Raw genomic sequence first — 13,518 nt, 5'->3', positions numbered from 1 at the left:
CTCAAAATGGATTTCGCATTGGTTGAGAAATCCCCTGCAGAACCTTGGAGATCCGTCAAATTTTGCTGGCGTTGGAAGATGGAGACGTGGTATGTAAATGGGCAAGGTGGGTGGGGTTACAGCTGGAGTCACTGTGGTGGACGCACCAGACGTGCCAGGTCCACGGAGGGTCGTCTGAATCCCATCCAGCCGAGTAGAGAGATCCTGGAGACAGCGGATGATGTGACCTTGTGCAGCCTCCTGATGTTCGAGTCTGGCTGCCAGTTCTTGCATAGGTCTAGCCGCTTGATCCTGGTCTCCGGCTGGATTCATATGGTCAGTGCTTACTGTCACAACTGAGGGTTTAGGCTGACGGGAGGAAGCCTCAGTTGTAGGGGGTGAAATGAAATCAAACTTAGATGGTTTAATCAGACCCCTGGACATGTAAGTGTGGAAGGAAACCCGAAGGTGTGACCATGACAAGCAGGTTAAAAGTAGAGATGAGCGGGTTCGGTTTCTCTGAAACCGAACCCGCACGAACTTCATGTTTTTTTCACGGGTCCGAGCAGACTCGGATCCTCCCGCCTTGCTCGGTTAACCCGAGCGCGCCCGAACGTCATCATGACGCTGTCGGATTCTCGCGAGACTCGGATTCTATATAAGGAGCCGCGCGTCGCCGCCATTTTCACACGTGCATTGAGATTGATAGGGAGAGGACGTGGCTGGCGTCCTCTCCATTAGAAATTAGATTAGAAGAGAGAGAGAGATTGTGCAGAGTCAGACAGAGTTTACCACAGTGACCAGTGCAGTTGTTGTTAGTTAACTTTTATTTATTTTAATATATATCCGTTCTCTGCTATATCCGTTCTCTGCCTGAAAAAAAACGATACACAGCAGCAGCCAGTCACACAGTGTGACTCAGTCTGTGTGCACTCAGCTCAGCCCAGTGTGCTGCACATCAATGTATAAAAGGCAAAGCTTATAATAATTGTGGGGGAGACTGGGGAGCACTGCAGGTTGTTATAGCAGGAGCCCCCAGGAGTACATAATATTATATTAATTTAAAATTAAACAGTGCACACTTTTGCTGCAGGAGTGCCACTGCCAGTGTGACTAGTGGTGACCACAGTGCCTGACCACCAGTATAGTAGTATATTCATTGTTGTATGTATTGTATACTATCTCTTTATCAACCAGTCTATATTAGCAGCAGACACAGTACAGTGCGGTAGTTCACGGCTGTGGCTACCTCTGTGTCGGCAGTCGGAACTCGGCAGGCAGTCCGTCCATCCATAATTGTATTACAATATATACCACCTAACCGTGGTATTTTTTTTTCTTTCTTTATACCGTCATAGTGTCATACTAGTTGTTACGAGTATACTACTATCTCTTTATCAACCAGTGTACAGTGCGGTAGTTCACGGCTGTGGCTACCTCTGTGTCGGCAGTCGGCAGGCAGTCCGTCCATCCATAATTGTATTATTATTATAATATATACCACCTAACCGTGGTTTTTTTTCCATTCTTTATACCGTCGTCATAGTGTCATACTAGTTGTTACGAGTATACTACTATCTCTTTATCAACCAGTGTACAGTGCGGTAGTTCACGGCTGTGGCTACCTCTGTGTCGGCAGTCGGCAGGCAGTCCGTCCATCCATAATTGTATTATTATTATAATATATACCACCTAACCGTGGTTTTTTTTCCATTCTTTATACCGTCGTCATAGTGTCATACTAGTTGTTACGAGTATACTACTATCTCTTTATCAACCAGTGTACAGTGCGGTAGTTCACGGCTGTGGCTACCTCTGTGTCGGCAGTCGGCAGGCAGTCCGTCCATCCATAATTGTATTATTATTATAATATATACCACCTAACCGTGGTTTTTTTTCCATTCTTTATACCGTCGTCATAGTGTCATACTAGTTGTTACGAGTATACTACTATCTCTTTATCAACCAGTGTACAGTGCGGTAGTTCACGGCTGTGGCTACCTCTGTGTCGGCAGTCGGCAGGCAGTCCGTCCATCCATAATTGTATTATTATTATAATATATACCACCTAACCGTGGTTTTTTTTCCATTCTTTATACCGTCGTCATAGTGTCATACTAGTTGTTACGAGTATACTACTATCTCTTTATCAACCAGTGTACAGTGCGGTAGTTCACGGCTGTGGCTACCTCTGTGTCGGCAGTCGGCAGGCAGTCCGTCCATCCATAATTGTATTATTATTATAATATATACCACCTAACCGTGGTTTTTTTTTCATTCTTTATACCGTCGTCATAGTGTCATACTAGTTGTTACGAGTATACTACTATCTCTTTATCAACCAGTGTACAGTGCGGTAGTTCACGGCTGTGGCTACCTCTGTGTCGGCAGTCGGCAGGCAGTCCGTCCATCCATAATTGTATTATTATTATAATATATACCACCTAACCGTGGTTTTTTTTCCATTCTTTATACCGTCGTCATAGTGTCATACTAGTTGTTACGAGTATACTACTATCTCTTTATCAACCAGTGTACAGTGCGGTAGTTCACGGCTGTGGCTACCTCTGTGTCGGCAGTCGGCAGGCAGTCCGTCCATCCATAATTGTATTATTATTATAATATATACCACCTAACCGTGGTTTTTTTTCCATTCTTTATACCGTCGTCATAGTGTCATACTAGTTGTTACGAGTATACTACTATCTCTTTATCAACCAGTGTACAGTGCGGTAGTTCACGGCTGTGGCTACCTCTGTGTCGGCAGTCGGCAGGCAGTCCGTCCATCCATAATTGTATTATTATTATAATATATACCACCTAACCGTGGTTTTTTTTCCATTCTTTATACCGTCGTCATAGTGTCATACTAGTTGTTACGAGTATACTACTATCTCTTTATCAACCAGTGTACAGTGCGGTAGTTCACGGCTGTGGCTACCTCTGTGTCGGCAGTCGGCAGGCAGTCCGTCCATCCATAATTGTATTATTATTATAATATATACCACCTAACCGTGGTTTTTTTATACCACCTAACCGTGGCAGTCCGTCCATAATTGTATACTAGTAAACTATCCAATCCATCCATCTCCATTGTTTACCTGAGGTGCCTTTTAGTTCTGCCTATAAAATATGGAGAACAAAAAAGTTGAGGTTCCAAAATTAGGGAAAGATCAAGATCCACTTCCACCTCGTGCTGAAGCTGCTGCCACTAGTCATGGCCGAGACGATGAAATGCCAGCAACGTCGTCTGCCAAGGCCGATGCCCAATGTCATAGTACAGAGCATGTCAAATCCAAAACACCAAATATCAGAAAAAAAAGGACTCCAAAACCTAAAATAAAATTGTCGGAGGAGAAGCGTAAACTTGCCAATATGCCATTTACCACACGGAGTGGCAAGGAACGGCTGAGGCCCTGGCCTATGTTCATGGCTAGTGGTTCAGCTTCACATGAGGATGGAAGCACTCAGCCTCTCGCTAGAAAACTGAAAAGACTCAAGCTGGCAAAAGCACCGCAAAGAACTGTGCGTTCTTTGAAATCCCAAATCCACAAGGAGAGTCCAATTGTGTCGTTTGCGATGCCTGACCTTCCCAACACTGGACGTGAAGAGCATGCGCCTTCCACTATTTGCACGCCCCCTGCAAGTGCTGGAAGGAGCACCCGCAGTCCAGTTCCTGATAGTCAGATTGAAGATGTCAGTGTTGAAGTACACCAGGATGAGGAGGATATGGGTGTTGCTGGCGCTGGGGAGGAAATTGACCAGGAGGATTCTGATGGTGAGGTGGTTTGTTTAAGTCAGGCACCCGGGGAGACACCTGTTGTCCGTGGGAGGAATATGGCCGTTGACATGCCAGGTGAAAATACCAAAAAAATCAGCTCTTCGGTGTGGAGGTATTTCACCAGAAATGCGGACAACAGGTGTCAAGCCGTGTGTTCCCTTTGTCAAGCTGTAATAAGTAGGGGTAAGGACGTTAACCACCTCGGAACATCCTCCCTTATACGTCACCTGCAGCGCATTCATAATAAGTCAGTGACAAGTTCAAAAACTTTGGGTGACAGCGGAAGCAGTCCACTGACCAGTAAATCCCTTCCTCTTGTAACCAAGCTCACGCAAACCACCCCACCAACTCCCTCAGTGTCAATTTCCTCCTTCCCCAGGAATGCCAATAGTCCTGCAGGCCATGTCACTGGCAAGTCTGACGAGTCCTTTCCTGCCTGGGATTCCTCCGATGCATCCTTGCGTGTAACGCCTACTGCTGCTGGCGCTGCTGTTGTTGCCGCTGGGAGTCGATGGTCATCCCAGAGGGGAAGTCGTAAGCCCACTTGTACTACTTCCAGTAAGCAATTGACTGTTCAACAGTCCTTTGCGAGGAAGATGAAATATCACAGCAGTCATCCTACTGCAAAGCGGATAACTGAGTCCTTGACAACTATGTTGGTGTTAGACGTGCGTCCGGTATCCGCCGTTAGTTCACAGGGAACTAGACAATTTATTGAGGCAGTGTGCCCCCGTTACCAAATACCATCTAGGTTCCACTTCTCTAGGCAGGCGATACCGAGAATGTACACGGACGTCAGAAAAAGACTCACCAGTGTCCTAAAAAATGCAGTTGTACCCAATGTCCACTTAACCACGGACATGTGGACAAGTGGAGCAGGGCAGGGTCAGGACTATATGACTGTGACAGCCCACTGGGTAGATGTATGGACTCCCGCCGCAAGAACAGCAGCGGCGGCACCAGTAGCAGCATCTCGCAAACGCCAACTCTTTCCTAGGCAGGCTACGCTTTGTATCACCGCTTTCCAGAATACGCACACAGCTGAAAACCTCTTACGGCAACTGAGGAAGATCATCGCGGAATGGCTTACCCCAATTGGACTCTCCTGTGGATTTGTGGCATCGGACAACGCCAGCAATATTGTGTGTGCATTAAATATGGGCAAATTCCAGCACGTCCCATGTTTTGCACATACCTTGAATTTGGTGGTGCAGAATTTTTTAAAAAACGACAGGGGCGTGCAAGAGATGCTGTCGGTGGCCAGAAAAATTGCGGGACACTTTCGGCGTACAGGCACCACGTACAGAAGACTGGAGCACCACCAAAAACTACTGAACCTGCCCTGCCATCATCTGAAGCAAGAAGTGGTAATGGTAACGAGGTGGAATTCAACCCTCTATATGCTTCAGAGGTTGGAGGAGCAGCAAAAGGCCATTCAAGCCTATACAATTGAGCACGATATAGGAGATGGAATGCACCTGTCTCAAGTGCAGTGGAGAATGATTTCAACGTTGTGCAAGGTTCTGATGCCCTTTGAACTTGCCACACGTGAAGTCAGTTCAGACACTGCCAGCCTGAGTCAGGTCATTCCCCTCATCAGGCTTTTGCAGAAGAAGCTGGAGGCATTGAAGAAGGAGCTAACACGGAGCGATTCCGCTAGGCATGTGGGACTTGTGGATGCAGCCCTTAATTCGCTTAACAAGGATTCACGGGTGGTCAATCTGTTGAAATCAGAGCACTACATTTTGGCCACCGTGCTCGATCCTAGATTTAAAGCCTACCTTGGATCTCTCTTTCCGGCAGACACAGGTCTGCTGGGGTTGAAAGACCTGCTGGTGACAAAATTGTCAAGTCAAGCGGAACGCGACCTGTCAACATCTCCTCCTTCACATTCTCCCAGCAACTGGGGGTGCGAGGAAAAGGCTCAGAATTCCGAGCCCACCCGCTGGCGGTGATGCAGGGCAGTCTGGAGCGACTGCTGATGCTGACATCTGGTCCGGACTGAAGGACCTGACAACGATTACGGACATGTCGTCTACTGTCACTGCATATGATTCTCTCAACATTGATAGAATGGTGGAGGATTATATGAGTGACCGCATCCAAGTAGGCACGTCACACAGTCCGTACTTATACTGGCAGGAAAAAGAGGCAATTTGGAGGCCCTTGCACAAACTGGCTTTATTCTACCTAAGTTGCCCTCCCACAAGTGTGTACTCCGAAAGAGTGTTTAGTGCCGCCGCTCACCTTGTCAGCAATCGGCGTACGAGGTTACATCCAGAAAATGTGGAGAAGATGATGTTCATTAAAATGAATTATAATCAATTCCTCCGCGGAGACATTGACCAGCAGCAATTGCCTCCACAAAGTACACAGGGAGCTGAGATGGTGGATTCCAGTGGGGACGAATTGATAATCTGTGAGGAGGGGGATGTACACGGTGATATATCGGAGGGTGAAGATGAGGTGGACATCTTGCCTCTGTAGAGCCAGTTTGTGCAAGGAGAGATTAATTGCTTCTTTTTTGGGGGGGGTCCAAACCAACCCGTCATATCAGTCACAGTCGTGTGGCAGACCCTGTCACTGAAATGATGGGTTGGTTAAAGTGTGCATGTCCTGTTTTGTTTATACAACATAAGGGTGGGTGGGAGGGCCCAAGGATAATTCCATCTTGCACCTCTTTTTTCTTTTCTTTTTCTTTGCATCATGTGCTGATTGGGGAGGGTTTTTTGGAAGGGACATCCTGCGTGACACTGCAGTGCCACTCCTAGATGGGCCCGGTGTTTGTGTCGGCCACTAGGGTCGCTAATCTTACTCACACAGCTACCTCATTGCGCCTCTTTTTTTCTTTGCGTCATGTGCTGTTTGGGGAGGGTTTTTTGGAAGGGACATCCTGCGTGACACTGCAGTGCCACTCCTAGATGTGCCCGGTGTTTGTGTCGGCCACTAGGGTCGCTAATCTTACTCACACAGTCAGCTACCTCATTGCGCCTCTTTTTTTCTTTGCGTCATGTGCTGTTTGGGGAGGGTTTTTTGGAAGGGCCATCCTGCGTGACACTGCAGTGCCACTCCTAGATGGGCCCGGTGTTTGTGTCGGCCACTAGGGTCGCTAATCTTACTCACACAGCTACCTCATTGCGCCTCTTTTTTTCTTTGCGTCATGTGCTGTTTGGGGAGGGTTTTTTGGAAGGGCCATCCTGCGTGACACTGCAGTGCCACTCCTAGATGGGCCCGGTGTTTGTGTCGGCCACTAGGGTCGCTAATCTTACTCACACAGCTACCTCATTGCGCCTCTTTTTTTCTTTGCGTCATGTGCTGTTTGGGGAGGGTTTTTTGGAAGGGACATCCTGCGTGACACTGCAGTGCCACTCCTAGATGGGCCCGGTGTTTGTGTCGGCCACTAGGGTCGCTTATCTTACTCACACAGCGACCTCGGTGCAAATTTTAGGACTAAAAATAATATTGTGAGGTGTGATGTGTTCAGAATAGGCTGAAAATGAGTGTAAATTATGTTTTTTGAGGTTAATAATACTTTGGGATCAAAATTACCCCCAAATTCTATGATTTAAGCTGTTTTTTAGTGTTTTTTGAAAAAAACACCCGAATCCAAAACACACCCGAATCCGACAAAAAAAATTCGGTGAGGTTTTGCCAAAACGCGGTCGAACCCAAAACACGGCCGCGGAACCGAACCCAAAACCAAAACACAAAACCCGAAAAATTTCAGGCGCTCATCTCTAGTTAAAAGTCAAATGAAAGTTTATTAAACAGACTCCGTATAATCACAACAGCGTTCACAGTCAGTATTAGCAGTGGCAGATAATACAGTTCCTGGATCACTAAACCATAAAAGGTATCACAGGGCACTGGTAGGTTGCAGAACGGATGTTATAGTCCTTGGGTAGAATAACCTTACCAGGCCAGGCTGTAGTAGTGGAGACAACCGAGGAACACGCCAGTAGGTGTATGAGATGATGCTGGTAACTGGAATGCACTGTAGGAGTCACTGGACGGAACCAGCCAGATGGTGGAGACACGGAGTTAAAACTGAAAGATGCAAGGGTGCGTGGAAACAGATGAAATGAAGAGTGGTTACCGGTGGTAGTGTATACTGCTGGTAAGTAGAAATCCGCTGGGAGAACACCGGCTCTTTAAGGAGGCTGAATTCTGTTGGAAGCAGGTTGCTGGAAACAGATGGGTTAATAGCTGAAAGCTTGGAAGCTGGAAGCAGACGAGGTAATAGCTGAAAGCTGGATCAGTCACAGAGGATTGCAGAGTCAGGCTGCACCGCAGGATGGAAAGCAGGTGCGGGTCTCTTTGTGGATGCTGGAGACAGGAGCTGGAACCTGGAGAAACAAGCCACAGGAGAGAGAGACTGGAACAAGGTATGATATTCAAAGCACTGACATCTATCTGGCCCAGACACAGGATACTTATACCTGCTGCTATGCAGGCATTGGCTAGGCAATTATGCAGATTCCAGAGATGGTGGATTGGAGGAATTGGAGCATGTGATCAAATCCAACATGGCTGCGCCCATGCTGGAACCTGGAGGGAAAACCTGGTTTGGAATGATATGTGCAAACATAGTGATAATGGCGGCGCCGGCCGCGGAGGGCAGGAGACGCTATATAACAGTTACATGCTGGGACACATGAAGGACAGCGGAGACTGCGGGAGGCATGATAAATTACTCTGAGAACCCGCAGCAATAACACAGTAACGGCGGCGGAGGCCGCGGAGGACGGGAGACGCCATGTTGGATTCAAACATGGCGCCGCTGTGGTAGTGTCTCAGAATGACAGGAGGGATGTGCAGAGTGTTGACACAGATGAAATCCGGATTTGGAACGCTGGGCCAGTCTCAGAAGACACCTAAACGGCAGGTAATGGCGTCCAGATACCCGGATCGTGACAGCGTGTGACGACAGGGAAAGAGAGTGAGTGACGACAGGGAGAGAGAGAGAGTGACGACAGGGAGAGAGAGAGAGTGACGACAGGGAGAGAGAGAGAGTGACGAAGTGAGAGAGAGAGAGTGACGACAGGGAGAGAGAGAGTGACGACAGGGAGAGAGTGACGACAGGGAGACAGTGACAACAGTGACGACAGGGAGAGAGAGTAACAACAGTGACGACAGGGAGAGAGAGTGACGACAGGGAGAGAATGACGACAGGGAGAGAGAGAGTGACGACAGTGACGACTGGGGGAGAGTGACGACAGTGAGAGAGTGACGACAGGGAGAGAGAGTGATGACAGTGACGATAGGGAGAGAGTGACGATAGGGAGAGAGTGACAACAGGGAGAGAGAGTGATGACAGTGAGGACAGGGAGAGAGAGTGACGACAGTGAGGACAGGGAGAGAGAGTGAGGACAGGGAGAGAGAGTGACGACAGTGACAGCAGGGAGAGAGAGAGTGACAGTAGGGACAGGAACGTTAACGATAGGGAGAGAGGTGACAGCAGGGTAACATTACCTCATTTGTTGCTGGCAGCGGTGAGCGATGGGCTTCTGGCGGCGGCGTGCAAATGCGGGCGGCGGTGAGCGGCGTGCGGCGGTGGGTGGCTGGCGGCGGTGAGCGGCTGTGAGCCAATACAGCGCTCTACACAGCCGCCAGCCGCCGCGCAGCGATGGAGAGCACCATGTGCAGCAGGATGGCCACTTCCCTCGCCTCCTGCTGCACTTTCAGTTCCGCATTTCTGGGTCAGTGGAAGAAGTGGCGGTATACCATACCGCCGTATACCGCCCCACTTCGACCACTGTTTATATATTTATATATATATTATATAGACAGATATATCCACACAGCCCCATATATATTCACACACAAACAGCCCCATACGTATGTATGTGTGTGTATATATATATATATATATATATATATATAGGGCTGTGTGTGTGTGCGTATGGGGCTGTTTGTGTGTATATATATATATCGATATATATATATATATATATATATATATACACACACAAAGCCCCATATAGACAAACACACAACCCCACGTGTGTGTGTGTGTGTATATATATATATATATATATATATACACACACACACAGCCTCATGTATATACACACACAGCCCCATATAGAAACACACACACACACCCATATAGACACACGTACTGTACAGCCCCATGTATATACACACACACAGCGCCATATAGGAGCAGCTCCCGAGTCCCGACATCAACCTGAGCCTCTGAGCACAGCAGGCGGGAGACAAGTGAGCAGGGCAGTGAGGACTGGAGGCGGGCGCATTGCCTGACACACTGCCGGGGGCGGCAAACCCCGCCTTCCTCTACTGAACCGATGGAATGCGCTGCTACCGCACGTCGCTTCTTCGCTCCTCCTATACATCAGCCGGCGCCTCTGTATGTTTGGGGGGGGCGAGCTGCCCCCTTGCCCCCTCAGTTCCGACGCCTCTGCTGTACTACTATATACTGGTGGTCACCAAAATGCTGCACTGTACTACTATATACTGTTCACAACAATGCAGCACAGATATAGATACTTGAAGTGACACAGAGCTGCAAAATACAGCAATGGCCTACTGTACTGTACTACTATATATACTGGTGGTCACCAAAATGCTGCACTGTACTACTATATACTGCTCACAACAATGCAGCACAGATATGGATACTTGAAGTGACACAGAGCTGCAAGATACAGCAATGGCCTACTGTACTGTATTACTATATACTGGTGGTCACCAAAATGCTGCACTGTACTACTATATACTGCTCACAACAATGCAGCACAGATATGAATACTTGAAATGACACGGAGCTGCAAGATACAGCAATGGCCTACTGTACTGTACTACTATATACTGGTGGTCAACAAAATGCTGCAATGTACTGCTATATACTGCTCACAACAATGCAGCACAGATATGGATACTTGAAGAGACACGGAGCTGCAAGATAAAGCAATGGCCTATTGTACTGTACTACTATATACTGGTGGTCACCAAAATGCCGCACTGTACTACTATATAGTATATACTGGTCACACAGCAATGCAGCAGATATTGAGCGCTGATCAGGATACTAGAACTGAGTCTGACATGGAGCTGCAAGATACAGCAATGGCCTACTGTACTGTACTACTATAATATACTGGTGGTCACCACAATGCAGCACACTGAGCACAGATATTGAGCTTTTCAGGCAGAGAATGTAGCCACGTCCTCTCCGCTCAATCTACAATGCACAAGTGAAAATGGAGGCGACGCGTGGTTCTTTATATGGAATATGAATCGCGCGAGAATCCGACAGCGGGATGATGACGTTCGGCCTCGTTTGGGTTAACCGAGCAAGGCGGGAAGATCCGAGGCTGCCTCGAACCCATGTAAAACACGTGAAGTTCGGGGGGGTTCGGATCTTGACAAACCGAACTCGCTCATCTCTAACTAAAATCACGTCATTTGAGCGCATTTTTGTTCCTATAGTTTTAGTAACCTCAATAGCATTCATTTATAGTAATTTTCACTCAATTTTGACCACCTTACAGCTCACAATATTGTTTTCATCCAGTTTAGCCCAAAACATTACACCGAGCTTGCTGGCTTACTACGCTAAGTAACAGCAGTGGGCGGCACATACATCTGACAGTTTAACTTCAAACACATCAAGGAAAGAAAGTGGCACTACAGTGACAGACAGCATGGCCGTTTAATAAATGGTACAGAAGGCAGGGGAGGGGTATGGGAGGGGAGGGGAGTTTTTGATTCTGAAATTTTAATCAGTGGGGGAATTGGGGATGGTTTTGATCAAACATTCCTCTTGTATTGCCTTTTCTTTTCTGAGTTGCAAAAGATAAAAAGAAGGATTGAGATTATTTAGTTAATTTAAATGTATGATTGACTAAGAAAATGTATGAGGGTGGATGGGATGGTAGTATGGCCAGAATTTGGGAGTATAGGAGAATATTTTGAGTGTATAAGTAACAAGGTGTGTTGCCTCTACAAATGTATTTATTAACAGTTTTTTATATAGCGCAGCAAATTCCGTTGTGCTATACAATTGGACACAATGATAAAACAAAACTGGGTAATAACAAAGTCATAAAGGTAGGAAAGCACTGCTTGTGATTGCATAGTGTAGTAATTTTGTAACACAAGTATTATACAAAGCACCACACAGTTCAAAAAAGAAACAAGCTTTATAGCGCCATTTCTCTTCTTTTTCTGTATATATATATATATATATATATATATATAAAAACAATAACAGAGCCGGCACTCCACACTGTACTTAAACACTCTGCGTCCAGTGCCCTCCAGGTGTATTTGGCTGAACTGGTCAGTCACCATCAATAGCAGCAGAAGGCGGCACTCACGACGACTTGTAGTAAACACACGGACCCCAATGTAGAACTCTACATTGAAGTCCGTGTGTTTACTACAAGCCGTCGTGAGTGCCGCCTTCTGCTGCTATATATATATATATATATATATATATATATAGCTGACCGTCAGCAGCACTCGAAAATAGTCATACAAATGGAGGTACTGCATGTACTTCAATGTTTCGAGGACTTTAATTCCTCGTCATCAGGTTAAAAAAACAAATACAAACTTACGTTTAAATCCCCGCACCACACCACGTGATGCCGGCTGGATCCGGAAGCGGAAGGACGGCGCCCACATATGACGACATCATCCGCTCCCCATCACCATAACAACCGATCAAGCAAATTGCTGTGACACATAAAAATGACATCATAAGGTTACAGTCACAAAAGAATACCATGTATATAAACAAGGAGCTAAATCCAGACATAGTTAATACCCGTAGAGGCTAACTACAAATATTATTCTTACTTTATATTGATCTTGCCAAGATTAACAGAAACGGATAAGGGCTTGAACCTACAAGATAAGTCGCTAATGCCATGTTACACTAGAGGTAGGAATATCCACGATTGGGTGGTCAAGACAGATACTGTATCTCTAAAGTTGAGACCCCTGAACCACAATTTTTGGCCAGAAAGAACGGCTGCTATAAGTGCTTGAACTGCACCACTTGCCGCTACATGGTTGCTGGTGACAGCTTTAGACATCCTTATAGTGGAAAGAAGTATCTCATTAGACACCGAGTGACATGCACCACCAAGTTCATAATCTACATGATCACATGCCCATGTGGTTTTCGCTACGTGGGCAAAACTGATAGGACATTGCGCGAACACATGGCTACACACAGGCTATCTATCAGAAATGCCTTAGAGAAAGGGCATAGTGACCAACCAGTCTCCAGACATTTTGTGAAGGCTGGATACAACTTGTCGGCCCTTAGGTATATGATTATAGACCATGATCCCCCCAGGCGGAGGGGTGGTGATAGATCTCTTGCCCTATTACGCTGTGAATCAAGGTGGATTCACAGATTAAACACCCTGTCACCTAAGGGCCTCAATGAAAATCTGGGGCTTCACTGCTTCTTGTGAGACCCCTGATTATATCATTGGAGCCATTAGAGAGCATATTCCGCCTATATCTTATATGATATAGGCGGAATATGAATGTTTCTATGGTGACTGTTACTATACGAACATCTTTTATGGGTACCATGACTGCTGATGTATATGTGATGTATTATATTTCATTAATCTTCATTTAAAGCATTGATCCGTTTCTGTTGATCTTGGCAAGATCAATATAAAGTAAGAATAATATTTGTAGTTAGCCTCTATAGGTATGAACTATGTCTGGATTTAGCTCCTTGTTTATATACATGGTATTCTTTTGTGACT

General features: G+C 46.5%; 1 protein-coding gene across 2 annotated transcripts in view; it reads left to right on the top strand.

Moving 5' to 3' along the window:
* Window positions 1-13,518, top strand: part of KMO (kynurenine 3-monooxygenase) — a 482,345-nt gene that overhangs the window by 73,430 nt on the left and 395,397 nt on the right. The window lies entirely within an intron of this gene.

The sequence above is a fragment of the Pseudophryne corroboree genome, chromosome 4 (genome assembly GCF_028390025.1).
Source record: "Pseudophryne corroboree isolate aPseCor3 chromosome 4, aPseCor3.hap2, whole genome shotgun sequence".
NCBI lineage: Eukaryota > Metazoa > Chordata > Amphibia > Anura > Myobatrachidae > Pseudophryne > Pseudophryne corroboree.
The sequence above is the reverse complement of the archived record's forward strand: the minus strand, read 5'-3'. Positions and strand labels throughout refer to the sequence as shown.